General features: G+C 39.4%; 1 protein-coding gene and 1 long non-coding RNA gene across 2 annotated transcripts in view; both read left to right on the top strand.

Annotated features, from left to right (window-relative positions):
• The first annotated feature begins 3,480 nt into the window (after positions 1 to 3,480).
• On the top strand, positions 3,481 to 5,862 carry LOC120247687. Its single transcript, XR_005532389.1, has 2 exons — positions 3,481 to 3,625; positions 5,730 to 5,862. It is a non-coding gene; the product is annotated as an uncharacterized LOC120247687 (long non-coding RNA).
• Positions 5,863 to 6,122: 260 nt separating this feature from the next.
• FHIT (fragile histidine triad diadenosine triphosphatase) overlaps positions 6,123 to 21,872 on the top strand; it is a gene marked incomplete at its 3' end in the record, with an annotated part of 793,119 nt that continues 777,369 nt past the window's right edge. The window contains exon 1 of the mRNA XM_039255698.1: positions 6,123 to 6,135. The remainder of the gene's footprint in view (positions 6,136 to 21,872) is intronic.

Here is a 21,872-nt window from a genome sequence, read left to right as displayed (position 1 = left end):
GGAGGATACACTTCAAGGTGTCCTTCTTATATGCCTGCAGGTTGGTGCTGGATGTTGGGGGAGAAGCCCCCATGTGGGCTCCTCTCCACAGGCTGCTTGAATATCTTCATTGTAGGTTGGCTGCCTTCCTCCAGGGAGAGAACAAGGTCAAAGCTTTAATGTCTGTTAAGACCTAGCCTCAGAAGGGACACACCATCATTTCTGCAATATCGTTTTGGTTACACACATCAGTCCTATTCTTTTTTTTTTTTTTTTTTTTTTTTTTAAATGTTTTTTATTTATTTCTAGGAGAGAGAGAGACAGCGTGAGCAGGGGAGGGTCAGAGAGAGAAGGAGTCACAGACTGAAACAGGCTCCAGGCTCCGAGCTGGCAGTCAGCACAGAGCCCGACGCGGGGCTCGAACCCACGAACCGCGAGATCGTGACCCGAGCGAAAGTCGGACGCTTAACCAACTACGCCACCCGGGCGCCCCAATCCTATTCTTTATAGGAGATGACTACCTGGAGGCAAAAATCACTGGATGCCATCATAGATACTAGGTGTCAGACCCTCCATGCTTTTGTGAAGGGAAAATCAGATTAAAAATAAATGTCATGTGCATTCCTTCCAGATATTGGAGAAGAGAAGTTCTAACAAAGTAACTCCGGGTGTCTTTCTGGTAGAAGTATGGAGCCGCTGGGGACTGGTGATATGCATATCTGACTCAGTTCTTCCAGCTGGGCAGACTTCCTTTTATTTCCTTTGTCCTATACTTTTCTGAGTCACTCCTTAGCCACTGCCAGAACAGGATGATTTTGGCAATTTAAAAAAATCTATAATTGTATGAAAAAGAACTCTGATTTCCCTCTAAGTGAACCTCCTCTGTGGAATATGTAACTATTCAGTCTCTGTGCTCTGTTTCATCTAGGAGCAGTGGGTCTATTTAGGAAGAAATGAATGCTTGTTAGTTTTCTCTGTGAAAAGATGTGGTGCCCTCTCTTTGCTTCAGCCTTGTCATCCTTAGAATGGGGATAACCATCCTTTCAGGGAGTCTTGAAACTTCAGTGACCTAACAGGTGTGAACTGCCTAGCACAGAGCTTGAAACAGAGCTGGTGCCTAATAACTGCTTGGCCCTGACTATTGAGAGTCTCTTGGTGCAGAATCGCCTGATACTAAGAGAAATGGAATACGTATAGATGATTAAGACAAGAATTCAGAACCTCATAAGACTCCAAAATGGATCAATTTAATGATATAAATTAAAAATAAACTGAATCACATTAGGCCTGTCTAATACATCACTGCTTTTATCTAAACAAATACTTTATTTTTTTCTAATGGAAGTTTCTGCAATGGTGCAAATGTGTCATATGTAGCCTGACGAATACAGTGGTCACTAGCCTCATGGCTATTGAGCACTTGAAACAAGATTGGTGGGATTAAGGAGTAAAATTGTATTTAATTTGACTTTATTTAAATTTAAATAGTCATGTATGATTGGTGACTATCATATTAAATAACAGATTAGAATGCCTAATGTATGTGATTATACTTTATTTAAAAAATTTTTTTAGGGTTCATTTTTGAGAGAGAGACAGAGAGAGCACCAGTGGGGAAAGGGTAAAGAGAGAGGGAGACACAGAATCTGAAGCAGGCTCCAGTCTCTGAGCTGTCTGTCAGCACAGAGCCCGATGCGGGACTCAAACCCACAAACCAAGATCATGAGTTGAGCTGAAGTCGGATGCTTAACCGACTGAACCACCCAGGAGCCTCCTCATGTGATAATTCTTTCTATATCAGGAAACAAATGTGGAAGAGATTTTGAGTTTTTTGACCAACAGATGCTTTTGCTTCTATATACCATCTTTATCTATTTTGTGTGGTACTGATTTGAACAGTTGGTTTGTTGCTATCAAGAAATTTTCTTAATGCTAACATATAGATTTACTGCCTATTTTATTGTGAACTAAGATGATTCAGAAGCTGAGCAGTAACTATGGATTTGGATAGAAAAAGCTGATGAGAGATAGAGTTGAATTCCTGCATGCATCTACACTCCTTCCTGCTTTCCTTGGAATCAATATAATCTTTTAGGATTTCGCTGTACTTTCCATGGTATTTTCTAGGTTGTATTAATCAATCTAATTAATTAATTAATCTCATTATACTTGAGGGCTATGCATTGGATGCCTAAGAGTATCCACCAATATCCCCTGAAGCAATGTTAAAAGTCATATACTTTCCAATGCTGGAAATTATTTGGCTTATCATGCCCTTGGATAGATTCTCTTGGTAGGGTTGGAATGAAAGCAAATAACTGATTTATGCAAGACCTTCAAATGAGGACAACTTATGCTTTAATCTCATCTGCCATCAGTCTTTCTTCAGCCTGATACAGGACACTCCTTTGTTCCCTGCATATGCCATACCATATACCTTGTTCCCAAAGTTCTGACTTTACTGATGATGTTTCTTTCTGCTGCCCCTTCTCTCTTTGATAAAGGTACTCATTCCATATCTCAGTCCTGTTCTGAAACTACCTAACTCTTGCATTGAGAGAGAGCACAATGAGGTGTGTAAAAGCATGGGCTGTGGAGTTGACCACAAGGGTTAGAATCTCAGCTTCACCACTTACTGATGGGGATTTAGGCCTGTTTAATTTTTTTTAACCTACCTGTGCCTCAGCTTCCTCATCTGCAGAATGGGAAGGATCATGATTGTACCCAGTTGGCTTATAAAGATTGGGGAGACAGATATTCAGTAAATACTAGCTATAGTTTTTATTCCTTGTTCCCTTGTACTTTGTTCATACTTTTATGATGTTTATATTAAGGTTGTGTTAAGGTCCCTATTACATTTCTCTGTAATGGCTGTCCATGTTTCCATCTTCCACTTCCGGTATGAGCAGTTAGAAGTAAAGGACAATATCTTTTTCACTATTGTATCCGCAACACCTTTCCCAGGGACCAACAAAGGGGGATACTCAATATCTATTTTTAAACAAATGAATGAATATAGGAATGAATTTATTTATTTCACAAATGAGCACCCATCAAATACTTAGCAAACCTGAGACTGATGAATGATAAGGTATATTTTAATATTCATTTTCTCCAACCTATTCTCTTGTGCAATATTTAAGGCATTAGTGGTGTATTAGTTTTCTGTTGCTACCATAATAATTTTAATGAACTTCATGGCCAAATGCAACATACATTTGGTACAGTTTCTGTAGGTCAGAAGCCCAAAATGAATGCTGTGGGGCTGAAAGCAAGGGGCTGTGTTTGTCTCTGGAGGCTCTTGGGAAGGAACTACTTCCAAGGTTAGGTGGCTGGCAGAACACAGTTCTTTGTGGAAGTTCCTCTTTCTTGTGGGTTGATAGCTGGGGATGACCCTCAGCTCCTACTGTCCTCTCTTCAGTCATCCCTTGTAGCTCCTATTATGACACATCTGAGTTCTCGTGTTTAGAATCTTTGATTTCCCATTGGCTGCATCTCTCTTCTATTATCTCTTCCTGACTGACTCTTCTACCTTCCACTTATGCTTTTAAGGCCTCATGTGAGTACACTGGACAACTCAAAGTAATCCAGGATAATCTCCCAATGTTAAAGTCAGCAGACTAGTAATCTAAGTGACATCTGCAATGTAAGTCTCTTCAAAGACACACCTAGGTTAGAAGAATTAAGGAACAGGAATCCTACAGGGGCATCTGTGGAGTTGTGCCTGTCACAATGGTCAGGTAATAGCTATGTTTAGGCTCTTAGAAAAATCCACCATTTTTGCACTTACCTTGCATTTAAATGGGGGCAGGGATTATGTCTGTTTTATTCACTACTTTATGTTCAGCACAGTGCCTATCTTATAATAAATATCCTATATGTATTTGTTAAACACACTGAACTCCCTAGACCTAGATCTTTTTTAGAAAGATGATTTTGTTCTAGACTATTGAAATGATCAAACCAGCTTTTTACTTTTATTTATTTTTTAAAAATTATTATGTTTATTTTGGTTTTGACTTTACTCTTTGGGCCCTTATGACTCTGGGTTTACCAGTTGACCCCTTATCTTCTTTTAAGTTTTTGTGCCCTTTAACATATTCTCCTAAAAAACACCCTGGACCTATATTTGAAACTTTGGGTCTATTATTACAGTAAAAGGCAAAAGATTTATGTGATCTGAAGAGAAACCAGAGTATGGGGTCTATTATTATAAAGGTATCATGAGGGACTAGATTGTCAGTGATGAGAATGGTGAGGGCAACAGTGATGGTGATCTTCTGGGTTTCAACCAGGGGCGATGTTGTTCCCACCCCCACCCTGCTGACATTTGGCAATGTTTGGAGATGGCTTTTGGTTGTCACAATTAGGAGAGAGGTTCCTATTGGCATCTGGTTGTTAGAGGCCAGGCCTGATGCTCAGGATAGCCCTGCCAAACAATTATGTAGGCCAAAAAAAAAAAAAAAAAAAAATGTATGTCTTATTCATTCAGAATAATGTATGTCTTATTCATTCTATCGTGTATGTTTCTCAAGTGTGGCTCTTCTGGGAGGTTCTTGAGTAGTATCCATGTTCCTTCCACTTTGTAGTTCTAACTTCAACAAGTAGCCATCAGGTCACTGAGAAAGGAATAGGAAAGAATAAAAGAGAGAGCCTTGAAGATTTCTACGGGTCCTTCCAGGAAGGGGTGTACATTGCTTCTGCCATGTTTTATTGATCAGAACTCAGTCATTTGAACCCACCTAACTAACTATTTAGAGCTGGGAGTTGCATTCCAGCCCTGTGCCTGGGTAAGCACTAGTGGCCCCTGCCAGAAAAAATAACCACCACAACAGCAGCAACAACAACATTAATACCAATGACATGTAGCATTTATTTGAGCTCTTGCATTGCCAGGCATGCATAATGTAATTTGTCTAAAGGTGTAACTGAGGCTCAGAAAACTTGAAAACTTCATCCAATTCATGCAGAGTTCCGTGGGCAGTTGAGAAGTGTTGCATTTCCCCACTCCTGGGTACTCTCTCTGTGGCAGGAATGGAAGATTGCCCTTAGTGGGGCTTAATTTTTATGAAATAGAAACTCTACCTCTAAGCACCATAAATGCAGAATGTTTGAGGTTTCTAAAACTGCTTAAGCAATCTTTCCTGAAGAGCTGCTGAAATCCTTTTCAGGGAATATCAATATACAGATTGCATTCCAAGTTTTTGTCTGGATCACCAAAGAATAGACAGGAAGAGATGAATATCGTGGGTGAAGCCTATCGTAGTGCTTTTAAATCATCCTGTTGCACTTAGGCATTGCAGCATGTGATTATGTATATTTCATATAAGCCTTCAGTAGTCCAGAGGGACTGCTGGCCTAGGTAATGAGCACTGCTAGGAATCTTGACAGCAAACTCTAAATGGTTTCAATGCCTCAGAGTTTCAAGAAAGTGGGCCTTTCTTTAAGTGAATGGCTTTTCTGTCCTATTTGGGTAATTTATTCTTATTCATCTTATATTAGTGGCAGGCCTTGTGTCACATGTAATAGTTATAATAAGGCATTCACCAAAGCTTCCTTTTAGGGGTGGAAAGCACTTTGGGTATTATTGTCATGGAACAAGATAGAAGAGAGAACAGAAGCCCTCGCTTCATAAAGGCCACACTGGTAGAGAAAGCAATATCAGTGGGTGAGAGGTGTGAGCAGGTTCAGAGTCTTGGTTTGGAATGACAATGCAACGCTTTCCTGGAATGTTCTAATCAACTTTTCAGGGTCTGAAAGCTGGTCATAGATGGGATGGCTCAGAATGCTGCACCTTCATTATCGGCTTCTGCTTTGACCACATCACAGCTCAAGATTCTCACCGAATTCTGTTTTGTGCCATTAAAATTGAACTTCTAATCCTATTGCTCTAAAGCTTTTATTATTTTTTTTTTTAATGAAAATAATCCTTTTCTTCCATCCTATACCCTCCTCTGCTAAACACTGCCTTTCTCTTTCTATTTTCTTATAAGAATGTCTGCATTATCACACTGGTTTAGACCTTTGATTCAAGTATCCATTCAGAAATTATTTTCTGCATAACACCATGTGTTTAGCACCGTGTTGGGCCTTGGGCCAGGGTAGAGACTGAGACAAACACAGAGCCATCCAACTGCAAAGAAGCCATGCGCTAAGGTGAGAACTAGTACTCTTTGGCCACAAATAACAACAACATCTGTAACAATACTGTCTAACATCTATTAAGCTCTTAACAATTTCAACCCATTCAAATTTATATTCTATTTCTGATAATGATTGTTAGAACATTGAAGAAGAATGCCACTAACGTTCAATACATGCTCATTTTCAACAAGCACTGGGGCAAGGGCTTCCCATATATCAAGTCAGTTAATCCTCTTAAATCACTATTGATAAGGTTTTTATGGTTTTACAGATGAGGAGACTGAGGCTTCAGAGAATTAGAGGTTTATGTCAAATCACATAGCTGAGAAGTAGAAAATCTGGGACACAAACCCAGGGTTGTTGACTCTTTCACTTGTGCTCTAAACTCAGTTGTCCAGAACCCCAAGCATATTTGGAAGAACACTGACTTTTCCTTGATGCCTAACTGAAATAGTAAAAGGTATATCCCACTCACTAAAACCAGCCTTAATAATTTTTGTTTTTATTAATTTATCATGAGTCTGTTTTTCATGCATGTTCTTTTTTTTTAATTTTTTTAACATTTATTTATTATTGAGAAACAGAGAGGGACAGACCATAAACATGAGCATGGGAGGGGTATGGAGACAGGAAGACAGAATCTGAAGCAGGCTCTAGGCTCCGAGCTGTCAGCACAGTGCCCGATGCGGTGCTCAAACCCATGAGTGGTGAGATCATGACCTGAGCCGAAGTTGGACGCTCAACTGACTGAACCACCCAGGTGCCCCTGTTTTTCATATGTGATCTTGAACTGTTAAAAACCCTTCCTCCCAAGATGGTGTCAGCATCATGGTAAGTTACAACTAGCCATTCAATGTGTATATATGGGCGCTTACTCTATGCCAAAATCTGGGTGGAAGGAACAGACATCTTTGCCTTCAAGGCTTTTACGATTTAGAGGGGAATACAGTTATTAATCCAATTAATCCCAAGTGTCATGTGCATTATAAAGAAGGAAGAAGAGCTTGTTATGGGAAGTAGACCATACTGGTTTTGGAATGGGGCGTGGTGATGGATATCCTCCCTGTAAAAAGGAGTACATTCTCAGAAGCCAAGTATGAGTCGCCATTAGATGAGTGAAGATGCTCATGGTGTCGCATGGTCTTACAGCTGCAGAGAGTAGAGTAGGATCTATGTACTGAAAGAAAATGGCAGGCAGAGCATGGGGAGGACAGTGTGGTAGGAGATAAAGGGGGTGATACAGGCAGGGGCAGATTATGAAAAATCTTGTAGATGGTGGTAAGGCTTTGGGTTTTTATCATAAAAGCAATGGTGAGCCATTGGAGATCTTTAGGTAAAGGAGGGATTTGAAATACGTGAATTTTTAAATGATTGACTTTGGCTGCACTTTGGCTGGAGAAGGGGTGAAACTAAGGAAAACCAGAAGCTGAGAGAGAAATTTGAAGTCTTTCCTGAGAGTTGTTGTAATTCCCATATCCTTGGATTTGGTGAATCAACCCTGGTTTCCCTGTGTCTGTGCCTTTTGTAATTTTGAAGACATCAATTATATCACCACGTGTCCCACCTCTGACAACTCAGAAACACACTTTTCTATCCTGGATGCATTACTATTTTGGATGATGGCCTCAGGACCTTTCCATTGCAGTATTTGCATGCCCACAGCCACATCCTCAGCCGAGTTAAATGTGGAGAACAGTCTCCCTTTCCTCTTCATCAAACACTTTAACTGACACATCCTCATGATTACAACTTAATTTCACTTGTCTAAGCAGAAGTGATGCAACTTCCCCCTAAAAAATTGAGACTCTTTAAGCATATACCCTCATATTAGGTAGCATGGATATTTATCTGATTCTTTGCTTTTCTTGCTTTCTTTTATTTCTTTTGGATTGGTTTCACCTTAATTCTAGCTCATTTATCTTGTCAGTCTTAGATGAAGGGTTCTTTAGGGTTGGAAAGAGGTAAACATATGATCTTCTAGGCTATGGGAGATCCACGGAGTGCCAGAATCCTAAGGAGGTACCATAAGGAAAAAGCAATGAATGTGGTTACTTTTGCCCCATCAGAATTGGAGGTTTATGTTAAAGGTGGTATATGAATTATGAATGCTTTCAGCTACTAGTAACAGAAAACTCAGGTAGTATTGGCTTAACCCATAAGAATATTTATTTGCCTATGGAGGCAAAAGTATAGGGGGCAAAAGTTTCCAGGGTTAGTTTGATAGCTCAGTCATCATGGTCATGGACACCTCATGGCTGCCACAGCTCCAAACACAAAGTTTCTACACGACAGTGTCCAAAACAGAAAAGAAGAGAGAGATGGAGGTGTGGGGGATGGCTTTTCCTTGTGCAACTCTGTTTTGTTTTTGTTTTTTTTAATTAAACATCTGAATCTTTCATGGAAGTGCCGCTCATTGATTAGGACTAGGTCACATGCCTATTACTGAAGATCAACTAATAGCAAAAGGAAATAACATTGCCACGATTCATTTAGATCAGTCATTATCCATTATCTAAAGCTGGACGTATTGTTGTCCATCAAAATTTGGGTTCTGTTATGAAAGAAGGAGAACATGTATTGTCATGTTTGCATTAAGAAATTATAATTATAAAATTACTAAAATAGGGTCTATGGGGAAGACTATTGCAGGAATTTTCAGAGATAAGGAAATGGAAGCAAATGAGGTGACTAGCTCCCTCATTCACTGGCACAAAAGCAATTGTGAATAATACCCTTAAGCCTCCCAGATGTCATGGAGTCCCTTAGCCTTTTTTACTCATCCCACGTATACCTCTGTGTACCGGACATTAATGGTTTCCTTCCTGTGATCCATTTTCCTATCCTTTTTTTTTTAAGCTCACTTATTTATTTTGAGAGCGGGGTAAGGAGCAGACAGAGGTAGTGAGAAAATCCCAGGGAGACTCCACACTGTCAGTGCAGAACCCAATGCAGGGCTCAAACTCACAAAACATGAGACCATTACCAGAGCCAAAATCAGATGCTTAACCAACTCAGCTCTCCAGGGGCCCTCCTATCTTTTATTTCTAACGTAAATCTGATTTCATTTGGACCTGTAATGTCCAGCTCAAATGCCTTGTTTCCCATACTCCCTTACAGTTAAGAGAGGCTATGTGATCCACTTCTGGCGAAAAGAGATGTTTGTGAAAGTCACTGGATAGAACTTTCTGGATAGCTTCTAAAAAGAGACGAACTCAGCTGGCATCTTCCCTTTGTGTTTTGCCCTTTGCTCTTACCTCCTTCTTGCCTAGAGTGAGGATGCCATGCCTGGAGGCACAGCATCGTCTAGGACAGTGAAAGAGAAAGCCCCCTGTCTAAGGACAGTGCAACCGAAAGATAGAAGGAGCCTGGGACATTAATGACACAGGAAGGCACCATCCCATTGCCAAATGGCTTACCTTCATACATCTTGCAACATGAAAAAAAAAAGTGACAGAAAAGAATGCTCTGGGTTTACATCACTCTTGGGCTGTTATTCAGGTTGTGATTACTTGTATCTGAAGCAATCCTGGTTGATAACCCTACAGACCTGGGAGCATGGCATAGGAGAGTGAAAACTCATGTTAGTCAGGGTTATTAATTGCCAAGAAAAGATCTAAGAAGCTCTATATGACAAAAGTTAGGGAAAGAAGGGAAGTGAAAAATATAACTGGACTGATGTGAGTATGAAATGTCCCAGCGTTCCAACACTTCAAGCTTACTCATTCTATTAGTCAATTTTATTAGTGCCTCCATATGCTTTGTGGGAGGATGATACTCCAGTGGCTGGATGGTTTGGAAGAATCACAGGCAAGAAGTTTACATTCTGGTACCACTGGTGAATCTGAGCATTTCTACTTCCTTCAACCTGGGTGTTATTTTTTAAAAAGATTTGTTCATTGTATTTGCTTTTGTTTGGTGTTTATGGTTTTTCACACTAAGATAATTAGGCCCCACATTAAGTTTTGCATGAAAGATATCTATGCTGTGTTATTTAAGACATTGAAGAGATGATGTTTAACATATTTGGGGGCTGGAAATTGGATACTTGTTTGTATATGAGGCAGAAAATACATTGCAGGTGAACATTAATGCAAAATAAGGCTTGTCCTATTGTTGGTGTTTGCAATATAAACAATGTAAACTTCCTGTCTTTCAGGAAGTTCAAGTTTACTAACTAGTGGATAAAGAGATGAAAGATGAAATGAAGCACAAGGTCAAAACTCTCATTAAATCAACCGACATTTTATCTTAGAGTCAGGATTGCCTTATTATATAGCAACTGTGCTCAAATACAGGGGTGACATTTGCTTTCTCCCCAAATTTATATTTGGGTCCTTTCAAGTGCTGCTTTGGGAAGTCACGATGGGCTGAATTGGCCTCACCTCCCTTCCAAAAAAGATGAAAGTCATCTGCTGAGATCAATAGAAAAAGAGTAAGGAAATTGAATATAGAATTAGTCATGATTCTAGAGGCTGTGACTTCACAATTTCAAGTATTGAATGTTCTAAACTGACCTTCTGAAAAATCACTTCAAAAAACAAGAGATGGGTCTATCATGAATATCAAAATCTATGCCTCTAGGAGGATGAAGTTTTCTTTAAAACAGAAAGCTGCTTATATAAATGGGCACCTCTGCCTTAAGAGACAACTTCCAGAGATGGCATTACATGTGATTGAAGGAGTGCCATGTCTTAAACTGAGAGTAGCTAATGTGTTCTGGAACATTCTCTTGGAGGAAAAAAATGGCAGATCTTATATGCTGAAGACACCTTTGCCAGAGTTTGAATTAAATGTATGTTTTTAAACATCCACTTAATGAAATAAAAAACATAAGTAGATGTTTGAACTTTTTTTTGCATATCCTTATGTGTTTATATATATAAGTCGACCATCCTCCCTTTTGAAAATTATAATCTTTTCACTGAGAAAGTGGAATATTGCTTTATATTCAAGATTGCCCTATATTTGGCATTACTAGCTGTTCTTTCCAATTTAGTCTCAGTACTTCCTTCGTTGCTGTTTTACATTTTAATATATAAAAAGCTTTAAACACCTAAAGAGAGTTGCACAGTGAATGCCATATGCTAGGTCATGAAAAAGTTTTATATAGTCATAGAGAGTCATGCAGTTAGATGCCTACCTGATAAAGTTATTAATCTTTGCGTTTGAGTTTAAGACTGGTATTAATTAGGGTTCTCCAGAGAAACAGAACCAATTGGAGATATATGAATTTATTATAAGTAATTGGTGCATGTAATTATGGAGGCTGACAAGTCCTGTGATCAGAAGTTGGCAAGATGAAATCCTCAAGATGGTGGTCAATGATATAGTTACAGTTGAATCCAAAGGCCTACAAGTCACTAGAAGCAATGTTATAGTTCCATCTCAAAGCGGGCAGACTCAAGACCTGGAAGAGCCAGTGCTTCAGTCTGAGTCTGACGGCAAGGAAAAAACCTATGTCTGAGCTCAGTGCAGCCAGGCAGGAAGAACTCCCACTTATGTATGTGTGTGTATTTGGTGGGGTGAGGGGAGGGGGCTGGGAGTCAGACTTCTGTTTTATTCAGGCCTTCTGCTGATTGAATGAGGCCCACTCACATTGGGGAGAGCAATCTGCTTTACTTAGCCTCTCAATTTATTTATTTTTATTAAAAATTTTAGTTCCAGGGGCATTTGGGTGGCTCAGTTGGTTGAGCGTCTTTCTGACTCTAGATGTCAGCTCAGGTCATGATCTTGTGGTTTGTGCAAATGCAGTTCCATTTGCATGATAAATGCTTTCCACTATTTTAATTTCAATCTACGCGTGTCTTTAGGTGTAAAATGAGTCTCTTATAGGTAGCTTGGAGATGGGTCTTGCTTTTTTTTTAATCCATTTCATTACCCTATGTCTTTTGATCTGAGTGTTTAGTCCATTTATGTTCAAAGTATTTATTGTTAAGTATGTACTAGTTGCCATTTTATTACTTGTTTTCTGGTTGTTTTTGTGGTTCTTTGGTTTTTTTTTTTTTGTAATATTTTTTATTTATTTCGAGGAGAGAGAGAGAGAGAGAGACAGCGCGAGCAGGGGAGGGTCAGAGAGAGGGAGACACAGACTCCGAAACAGGCTCCAGGCTCCGAGCTGGCAGTCAGCACAGAGCCCGACGCGGGGCTCAAACCCACCAACCGCGAGATCATGACCTAAGCAAAAGTCGGACGCTCAACTGACTAAGCCACCCAGGCGCCCCTGTGGTTCTTTGTTTTTTATCTTCTCTTCCTTTCTTTACAGTTTGCTGACTCTTTTAAGTGATATTGCTGAATTTTTCTTTTTTCTTTATATATTATTGTTCTTTGACTTGTGATTACCATTAGGTTTATATATAACATCATATGCATATAGCAGTCTATATTAAGTTGATGGTAGCTTAATTTTGAATCCATTGTAAAAGCACTAAGGTTTTATGCCTCTCCATTCCCCAGATTTAAAGTATATAGTGTCATACTTTATATCCTTTTATTTTGTGAATCCCTTGGCTGATTTTTATACATATACCTAATTTTATTGCTTTTGTGCCTCTTACTTTTCTTACTCTTACTTATGATCTTTCCTTTTCAATGAGCCTCCCTTAACATTTCTTATTGGCCTGATTTACTGGTTATGAATTTCTTTAACTTTCCTTTGTCTGGGAAACTCTTTATCTCGTCTTCTATTCTTAATGATAGGCTTGTTGGATACAGTATTCTTGGTTTCAGGTTTTTTTCTTTCAGCACTTTGAGTATATCATGCCACTTTATTCTGGCCTATAAAGTTTCTGCTGAAAAATCAGCTGATACCTTATGGGCTTTTGCTTATTTGTAACTATTTTCTTTTCTCTTGATGCCTTTAAAATTCTCTTTTTATCATTACTTTTTGCCTCTGCAATTTTTCTGTGTCTTGGTGTGGACTTCTTTACGTAGATCTTATTGAGGGCTTTCTGTGCCTCCTGAATCTGGATTTCTGTTTTTTTTTTTTCATTCAGTTTTCACCTATTATTTTTTTCAAATACATTTTTGTGCCCCTTTCTCTCTTTTCCTTCTGGGATCCCTGTAATGCAAATGCTATTACACTTGTTGGTGTTGATGCTTTCCCTTAAGCTATTTTCATTTCATTTTATAATGATGATGATTTCTTTCTCCTGTTCAGCTTGATTGCTTTCCATTACTATGTCCTCTGGGTTGCTGATCTGTTTTTCTGCTTCCTCTAGTCTACTATTTATCCTTCTAGTGTATTTTTCATAGCACTTATTGAGTTTTTCATCTCTAATTGGTTGTTTTTTATGTTTTCTCTTTTTGCAAAGGGTGCGCTGAGGTCCTCCATTCTTTTCTCAACTCTAGCGCATATCTTTATGATTATTACTTTAAATTCTCTATCAGGAATATTGCTCATCTCCATTTCATTTACCTCTCTTCCTGTAATTTTGTCCTATTCTTTCATTTAGGACATATTCCTCTGTCTCCTCATGTTGTCTAACTTTCTCTCTGTTCCTGTGTATTAGGAAAGTCAACTATGTCTCTTGCTCTTGAAAGAGCAGGGTGCCCCCACCCTTGTCTCAGGGATGTCTCCAATGTGTGTTGCATGTACCCTGCTGAGTGAGTGAATGAGACACTTTTTCCTTCAATCCATTTGTCTGCAATGGCTCTTTGTTGTGGGTAGGGTTTGGTCCCTGTGTTTTTAGTGGGTAAGTCTGGGGCTGCTTTAGACTTGAGTTGAATCAAACCAGGTGTTTACCAGAGATGCGGTAGCACCAATCTGTAGGGTACTTTCCTTCTGTTTTTCCCTGAGAAGTTTATATTGGTGGGTGGGAAATGTTAGAGAAGAAATGTTAAAGGAGACCCACTGACTGGAAAGGAAAAATCATAAGTAGGTTTCAGACCTGATGTGTGCCTCTGGTCAACTACTGGATCACCATCAGACTGCTGTGTGTGGTTCTCTTCCCCTCTCCCTGGGGCAGAAGTCACTTTGGAGTGTTGCTGGCCACTGTCAGGGTTGCTTGCACAATGCCAGACTTTTGAAACTGCTTTGGATGTGCTCTGGCCAAGGGTATATTCGAAGGAGCAGATCTACAGGAGAACGCAGGGGCATGGTATGGGGTGCCAGTAAGGTCTGTATTGTTATGCTGCAGGAGGGGAACTGCAGCTGCCTGGGAAAAGTCCTACTCAGTCTGAGATGGAGAGGGTGGGTCTACAGGAGAATTCAGTGGTGGAGCATGCTCTTAACAAGCTGGGTGGAGAGTGTTCATGCTGTACTTACTCCAGCAGGTGTCCATATATCTAGGCAAGGGAAAAGGGGAAGAGATGCACCCACCAGCTCCTTTCTTCTTGGAGAAGTCTCCCAAAGATCTCTGCTTCTCCAGCATAAGCTCTGTGGTTAGTAAATAAGTCTCCTTCCTGTATACCCCAGGTGGTTTTCAAACTATTGCTTCCATGCTGTTTCTCAGTATGGCTATATTTTTTGCTGTCTCTTTAAGGATGGAGACTCAGTTTCATATTGAACTTACCTCTCTCACAGCTGTGCCCATTGATTTTTAATGTTCCAGGTATTAAGCTCCACCAGTTGTAAGTTCTCATGAAGTTAGACCCCTCTAGTTTTTTTTCTTTTTTTAATTTAATATAATTTATTGTCTAATTGGTTTCCATGCAACACCTAGTGCTCATCTCAACAAGTGCCCTCCTCAATGCCCATCACCCACTTTTCCTTCTCCCCCATCCCCATCAGCCCTCAGTTTGTTCTCAGTATTTAAGAGTCTCTTATGGTTTGCCTCCCTCCCTCTCCGTATTCCCCCCTTCTCCTCCCCCATGGTTTCTGTTAAGTTTCTTAAGATCCACATATGAATGAAAGCATATGGTATCTGTCTTTCTCTGACTGACTTATTTCACTTAGTGTAATACCCTCCAGTTCCATCCATGTTGCTGCAAATAGGCCCCTCTAGTTTTTAAAGCCAAATGTTATAGGAATTTGTCTTCCCAGTGTGGGTCCTGCATACCTGGTTTGCCTGTTGTGGGTGTCTTTTCCTCTCTTTTCTTCATGCCTGCAGCATCCCTCCCATGGTCAGTCCCATGGGTTCATTTGGCTCCTGACTGTGTCTCCACCCTTGTTACCTTCTTAGATGTGGCCTCTTCTCTACATTTTGCTGTGGAGAGTCTGCTTTGCCAGTCTTCAGGTCCTTTATTGGGTTATTTACACTGATGTGGATATTTTCTAGGTGTATCTCTAGGAGGACATGAGCCTAGAATCCTCCATTCCACCATCTTCTCTGGATCTCAGCCTACTTATTTAAATGTTAAACTCATGAAAAATGCCCTTACATACATACCCAGAATAATATTTGACCAATTATCTGGGCATGCATTGACCCAGTCAGGTTGTTATATAAAATTAACCCTCACAACATTTGCAGAAATGTTGGGTTATTCCTTTTATAAAAAGATTTATATAAAGGCTACTTCCAAGAAAGATATGTATAAAATATTATAAGTTTAACTTTATCATAGAAAGGTACAGGTCTACTTGTTTGGCTTTTATTTATTTTTTTAATTTTTTTAATGTTTCATTTATTTCTAGGAGAGAGAGAGAGAGAGCGTGAGCAGGGGAGGGTCAGAGAGAGAGGGAGTCACAGACTGAAACAGGCTCCAGGCTCTGAGCTGGCAGTCAGCACAGAGCCCGACGCGGGGCTTGAACACACGAACCGCGAGATCATGACCTAAGCGAAAGTCGGACGCTCAACCGACTAAGCCACCCAGGCGCCCCTTGTTTGGCTTTTAAATTAAACATGTGTGGAGATTTCTTTTACTATCTTCTCTGAGTATGAGACCTGTCTACATTTTATGTCCATAATATACAAAAGTGGGGTTCATAGTAACATGGTAAAGCTCTGTATGGATGCCACCTTTTGATTTTTAACACAAAGACATTATAATGTAAAGATGAGTGGTCTTAAATAGAATGCAGTTGCATCCTGTGTACATTGAACTTATGCCATTTTAGCCATACAGAATTCACAATAAATAACAAGAGTAAGAAGTACCAATTCAAAGAATATAGACCATACTGCCAGAGATTCCCCTCAATGAATATATACGCTAAATGTGAGATAGGAGCTGGGAGTCAATCTTATTCTCCTGAATCTCCTAGTATAAGCATCTTAGTGCTAAGTATGACTCCATTACTTATTGACATATTCTATTACACATTAAAAAAGAAGTGTGTGTATATGTATATATATATACACACACATATATAGTATATGTATAGTACGTATATATATACACATTTTTTGAATGTGTTGCAATATATGTGTGTGCACACACACACATATCCAAAAAATTCACACCAATTAATTAATCTTATCTTCAGCCAAAGAAATATCTTATCTTTTCTAGTGCTAGGTGAAAGCCTCTGGACCTCTGGACAGGCTATACCTTATTTTATTTTGTGGAGAATTGAAAAGATTTCCAAGACACTCTCTAAGCTCCAACTTAACAACTATTCCCAATTTAAGATGTCACTGAGCTATTTTTGGTGTGCTCAGATTGAGACTTTGTTAAGAAGAAATGTTAACTGGTAATGTTTTCAAGAGCATTACGGTTTTAGGTTAGCTCTTTTCAACATGTATTTCTCCTCTCTCCCTGCTGGAGATTATCTGGAATGCAAATCTGGGCTTACCACTGTGTACATATGTGTAGGGGGCTGGAGGGTAGATGTAAAAGTGCTTCTTTAGGATTATCCTTGTGGGTAAGAAAGGCATCAGCTACTTTATTCTTGGAATGTGGGAGCACTTCCTAAGCTGGGTCTCTTAAGTTGTAGTTTATCAAAAAATACAAAAGGATGACTGAGTAACTCAGTTGGTTGGGTGTTCAACTCTTCATTTTGGCTCAGATCATGATCTCATGGGTCCTGGTATTAAGCCCTGAGTTGGGCTCTGTGCTGGCAGTGTGGAGACTGCTTGAGATACTGTCTCAACCCCCCTCCCCACCCCTGCTCAGACATGTGTGCACACTCTCTCTCTGTCAAAATAAATAAACAAACTCTAGAAAATACAAATAAAGTAAATGGAATAAGATACTGTACAAATAATGAGTAGGTTATGTAACTCTTTATTTAGTGAAAACAGATTTATAAGAGAGATGCCTTATCTTAGATTTAGAAAGTCTATAGTATACCAGTGGAGGAGAAGAGCTTTCAAAAGACTTTACTGGACTGGGATGATCATAGAAGGTAGCTGAACCAGGTGTGAGAAAAAAAAGGTAATAATAGCTGTGCTTTATTAAGAACCTACTTTGTGATAGTCACCCAACTCTGTGTGAATCAATAGTGAGCAAGGCTGACAAGAACCATGTTCTCTTGGACCTCCATTATAATGGAAATGTTTAGAACAGAGGTAAGGATGGGCAACAAGCAAATAAATGAAGAAAGTAATGAAATAGGATGAGAGCCTTTAACAAAATAATAGATTAAGGTAATAGTGATTTGGTGGTGGTAAGGTTGCTCCTTAGGATTGGATGGTCAGGGAAAACCTCTTTGAAGAGCTAGCATTTGAACTGAGACCTGAGTGATTGAAAGATCCATGATTTCAAGATGCAGAACATTGCAGAGAGAGGGATGAGCAAGTGCATCCATTTGCTCCATGGAAATGGAAACAAAGTTGGACGAGTACTCAAGACCTTCTAGTACAGAACACTAATAAAAGTAGGCTGACCTCAAAGAGGTCATAAGTGGCACCTCCTCCCACTACTTAAATCGCTCCCTCAAATGAACAGCATGCTAAAGAATTCTGAGTGGGGACAGTGTGAGGAAGCAAGACAGAATAAAAGTGTGGGGCAAGAGCTGGGGCTCTGGATATCACTTTGGCTCACATGTGCTATTGCCTAATGTTGCAAAGAAGGCAGGAGAGAGAAAAGAAAATGCTTACCCTTCCCTGAGGAGTCACTTCTCCCAACTTAGAGGAAAGCAAGTGGAGATGGGGAAGGAGGCTTTGTTGTATATTGACCCTGCCCTTTAGTGACAGCCAATGTGTTGGAATATGGCCTCTCCGATTAGGAATTGCTCCTTGGAGGGATGTGGGCACCCAGGGAGAGAGAAAGCATGGTCCCATCCTCCCCACAGGTATTTTCCTATCTATTTTCGGTATGAAGAAGTCAAGTGCATAAAGAATCACTTAACCTGTCCAACTAGCAGGTGGCAGAAATAGCATTTAAAAGACAGCCTGTTTGGTACAAAAGCAGATCATACTGCTCTTTGTACAGATCAGCGTCAGTGAATGAGTTTTTTATTTTTCTGCCTTAAGAGAATTTATTCCTATCCCAGAGTCAAAACCTCACTTACTCTGGTGGATTCGGCCAATTTGTTTCATCATTGAGTTTAGATTTTTAGCTTATTTTTAAAATCATCAGCATAATTTATATATATATATATATATATATATATATATATATTTAAGCAGAAGTCCTTTAGCAATTGGCAGTTTTACTCTCTGAATTGAGAGGTAGGAGGTGTTGCATTGTTCACTTTCCATGGGGAGAACTGACGCTGATCATAAATGGTCTGGTCCTCCTGTCTGTGCTGGTAGAGAGAAGGGCCAAAAGCCAAATATTGTTCCTCATCAAACCTAACTGCTCTCATTCTCTTTTTCTCTTTCTCCTTCTTTCCTTCTCTTCCCCCTCCCTTTGCTTCCCAGCCTTTGCCCAGAGTCTACTCTTTTGTTCTTCCCTTACATAAAAGGTTAAGGTGTGAAGTCAGCCAGAGTTATAATTACACAGTTATTCCCCTTCAGGAGACGGTTTTGCAACTGATGATAAAAATATTCAGTCTCCAAGAGTAACTGTAGTAAATACATTTTAAAAGAGGTGTGCTTTATGAGAATAGAGGCCCTTAATGATATGTCTAAATTTATGATTGGTTACCTATTCCTTTGGTTACAAATACTGACTCTGTGTGTCCTCAGTTTTAATTTAGAAGTATTTATTGGCTTCCAAGTATGAAAACACTGAACTGAGTGGAATTGGGGGCTGGAGTCTACTAAATAATGTATTAATGTGTGCTCTGAGGTCAGCTTTGTGAGCATCTTTGAAGAGAAATGCATTCTATCCAACATTTTAACTGATAAGAATAAAAATGATAGCTGCCAAATTTGAATGCTTACCATGTGCCAGACTTTGTGTGTATTTTATAAAGATTACCTCATTTCTGCCTCACAATAATCTCACTAAGTGGATATTTTCATTCTCATTTTGTAGTCAAGGAAATTGAAGTTGAGAAAGGTGACATGGCTCTCAAGGTTGTATCCAAATTAAGTGCCAGAGGCTGGATTTGAACCCCTGTCTGTCTAAATCCAAAGCCTGGGCATCCAGTCTCTGAAAGACTCCCAGTTAGAATCCTAAGGGGTTGAGGAGTGGCTGTCCTTGGAGAGTTTGGCCTGGGGTGCCATAATGCTGGTCAACATCTTGATATGTGATATCTGAGCAGGGGTCTAAGTAAAGACTGGAGCCCTAGAGTTCCAGAGTCTAAAGATTTTCTTCTAGTTAACATTGCTAAAAATTACCTTAGAAAAGGCAGTTGGATAGTAGAGTTCTCAAGAGTTTCTAAATTTGATGATGTAAATCCCCATAAATGTAGAGTAACTGTGCTTAGGGCCCAGGAGAGTATGACGAGAGGGAAAAATAAAAGAGATTCAACTTAAGGGAAAGAAAAAGAAAGCAAAAACATATTATGAAAAATAATCGGAAGCAGATTTTCATAAGGAAGCAGAATGGTAAATAGACTCATGCCAAAGGGGAGCCGAAGACAATGATATCTGGATTAGATCATTTAGGAGCTACCTAGAGGCTACAGCCATAGACATTCTATAAATTTATGATGATGGTGATGATGGTGTATGGCAATAAGTAGGAAGTGCAAACGAGGGAAAAGAGGAAAAGAAAGTGGCTGAGTTGCATTACCCCATAAATCCAGGAGAAAAATATTCTCTTTTTATATGTCAAGGGTAAAATTGTGCCTCGAGTTCTCTATTTCATTTGGCATACCTTATTCCCATCAAGGAGCACCCTGGAGGGAGGTGATACAAAGACCAAAAAATGAGTATATCACAAAAATGTCCACTAATAGGAAAATCCATTTGACTTTCCTTCTTGCTGTGGTTTTACTATAGGCAGAAATTTGAAGGAGGAAAAGAAAGAAGGGGGGGAGGGTAAGAAAGGAAAAAGAATGACAATTTCTAGATTTTTGTGGCATCCCATTGCTAGTAAGTGCCAGTAAAAGGGACCCATGGATGGATATATTGTATAAGGTACACATAAATGAATTTTCATGGGCTCATGTGCTTTCCTGGCAGAATGGATAGGAATGGCTTTTTTTGGAAAAGAAATGGACCCTCCTGGTTTGATAGCCTTATAGTTTGAGCCAAATGTGCCATGTTTTGGCTTTGGAAATGGCAGACCCATTCAGGGAGCCAATCTGTTGAGATGTGACCCAAGCATAAAGATATGCTTCCCGCGGGCACTGGATTCACCTTATATCCAGTCAGAATCACGCATCAGGGTAAGCTCGCCTCTATTCAGTGCCTAGAGTATAGAGGCAATGGCTGTTCATCATGGTGCCCCAGCTGGAAATGCCAGCTTGAAAAGAACAGAAATGGTTATGATCTTCTCTGCAATATTTCAAAGAGCAGTATGTTTATGAGTCCAATGAAATGAGACTTAGATTAAAATCCAGGATATCTATTGAGTATCTGCCCTGTGCCAGAACCTGTATTTGGTGCTTTCATATGTATTATGTTATTTAAAAATTTTTAAACATTTATTCATTTTTGAGAGACAGAGCATGAATGGGGGAGGGTGAGAGAGAGGGAGACACAGAATCTCAATCAGGTTCCATGCTCTGAGCTGTCAGCACAGAGCCTGATGTGGGGCTTGAACTCATGGACAGTAAGATCATGACATGAGTTGAGGTTGGATGCCTAACCAACTGAGCCACCTAGGTACCCAGGTGCCCCAGTTTTTTACATTATTTAATCTTAACAATGCAAATATATCTATTAATATATTATAGTTATAAAATTTTCATGTTAAAACAGCAGAATAAACCCTGTTTGAAGGGTTTATAAGTTTATACTTCACCACTAATCTGGTAAGGACTCATTGGTGGAGATTTGGTAATTTCCTAAAGACAAGGTGGTTTGAATACCTGGATATTTGGTGGACTTTTCCTTTGCTTCCTTCTAGCTCAGTTGTTTGTTCTCAGAATTTACCATCAGTCTTGAATAAGCAAAGCAACATAATTCATACCCTGCAGGTGTTTAAAATGGTCTTAAGTGTTAAGTTTGACTATATGCAACATTTGCCTTAGGTCCTGGCTTTAGAACTCAAATCTCCTCCCTGAAGATATAATTTTACCATATTGGTATATAGGCTGTTTAGATCCTTGAGGATGCCTTGGAGTTTTTATTTATTATGTATATAATATATGTGTTTGAATCCTCCATTCTGTTTCATTCTTTCATGCATACCTTTGCTATATGGTACATCTTTATTGGTGACAGGTTTAATTTACAAATATATAACATATTGGTCTGAGGGTGATAAACTTTTAATTTAGTTAAAGTTCTTTTATTTTATGTACTTCTCTAAGAATATAATTACTATGTTACACTGTATTGATTTTTAATAATATAAGTCAACTAAAAAAAAGATATAAAAGGCCCCCACATTCCAGTGGAGGTCATGCCCATACTTTGCTTGGTGAT

The sequence above is a fragment of the Hyaena hyaena genome, unplaced genomic scaffold (genome assembly GCF_003009895.1).
Source record: "Hyaena hyaena isolate Hyena2069 unplaced genomic scaffold, ASM300989v1 scaffold_543, whole genome shotgun sequence".
NCBI lineage: Eukaryota > Metazoa > Chordata > Mammalia > Carnivora > Hyaenidae > Hyaena > Hyaena hyaena.
The sequence above is the reverse complement of the archived record's forward strand: the minus strand, read 5'-3'. Positions and strand labels throughout refer to the sequence as shown.